The sequence below is a fragment of the Chrysochloris asiatica genome, unplaced genomic scaffold, assembly GCF_000296735.1.
Source record: "Chrysochloris asiatica unplaced genomic scaffold, ChrAsi1.0 scaffold00683, whole genome shotgun sequence".
NCBI lineage: Eukaryota > Metazoa > Chordata > Mammalia > Afrosoricida > Chrysochloridae > Chrysochloris > Chrysochloris asiatica.
The window spans coordinates 24855-26598 of record NW_006409201.1 but is presented as its reverse complement, the minus strand read 5'-3'; positions in this window follow the sequence as shown (position 1 = coordinate 26598).

The window sequence follows — 1744 nt, the reverse complement described above, 5'->3', positions numbered from 1 at the left end:
TAGAATTGGTGACAGCTCTTCCCTGAATGTTTGGTGACTTGGTGACTTCTTTTGATTGGGAGTTTTTTGATGACCTGATCGATTTCTTCTTTTCTTATGGGACTGTTCAGGTTTTCTACTTCACTGTGTGTAAGTTTAGGTAGGTTGTTTTTTTCTAAAATTGTATCCATCTTTTCTAAGTTTTCAAATTTGTTGGAGTAAAACTCTTCATAGTATTCTATTATTTTCCTTTGGATTTCCTTTGGTTCTGTTGTCATATCACCCATGTAGTTTCTAATGTGTGCTATTTGTGTCTTATCCCTCTTTTCTTTTGTTAAGTTTGCCAATGGTTTGTCAATTTTATTAACCCTTTCAAAGAACCGACTTCTTGTTGTGTTGATATAGTTTTCCTGTTTTCTATCTCATTTAATGCTACACTAATATTTATTATTTCTTTTCTTTTGGTGACTGTAGGTTCCCACTGTTAGTCAGTTTCTAATTGTTTGAGATGCTGTGTTGATGTGTTAATTTTGATTCTTTCTTCTTTATGGATGTGTGAATTGACTTCAATAAATTGTCCTCTCAGCACTGCTTTGCCATGTCTCAAAGAGTTTGGTACATTGTGTTTTCATTCTCGTTTGTTTCTAACTTTGTAAATTCACATTTAATTTCTTCTACTACCCAGTTGCTTTTCATCAGGGTGTTATTCAGTTTCCATGAATTTGACTATATTTCCTTGGTCTTCCTATTGTTGATTTCTAGTTTTATTGCATTTTTAGCTGAAAAGATGCTTTGTAGTGTTTTGATGTTTGTAAATTTATGGAGGCTTGTTTTGTGACCTAACACATGGTCAATTCTGGAAAATGTTCCATATGTATTGCAACAGAATGTGTATTATGCTGTTGTTATGTTGAATGCTCTGTACACATCTATGAGGTCAAATTGTTGATTTTGCTGTTTAGTTCCACTGTATCTTTGTCGAGTTTCTTTCTGGTTATTTTATCCCTTTTGAAAGTGATGTACTGAAATTTTCAATATAATTGTAGATTTGTCTATTTATTTCTTCAATTCTAGTAGGATTTGCTTTATATATCTTGGCACTCTTTCTTTGGTAATGTAGATATTTATTATGGTCATGTCATCTTGCTCAATTTCCCCTTAATCATGAGATAGTATTCTTCTTTATCTCTTATGCTGGTTTTTGTCTTAAAGTTTATCAGAGATTAGTATTGCCACTCCTGCTTGTTTTTTATTGCAATTAGCTTGGTTTATTATTTTCCATCATTTAACTTTGCATCTGCTTTTGTCTTAGTGTGTAAGGCATGTCTTTTTCAGGCAGCATAATGAATGGTCTTGTTTTCCTTTCCATTCTGCCACTTTCTGTCTTTTCACTGGTGCATTTAATCTATTGATATTCAGTGTAATTATTGATAGATATGAATTAATTGCTGTCATTATGCCAATCTTTCTGTGGTGTTGTTCATTCCCTTTTTCTGCATGTCTTCTTGTGCTGAGATCATGTTTTTTTGTGCTCTTTCTTGTCAGTTTCTTCTTAATTTTCATATTTCCTTGTTATACTTGGCTCTTCATTTTCATGATAAGTTGTGAAGTGTTAGCTTTCTTTGAAGTTATCCTATTGTCTATTAACTTTTCCCTGCATTTAAGACAGTCTATTGTATCCTGCATTCTACATGACCTCCTCACCACCTGGATCTCTTTTTCTATAATTTTCCCTTCTTTGACATTTTTATTATTTTGATCCTTG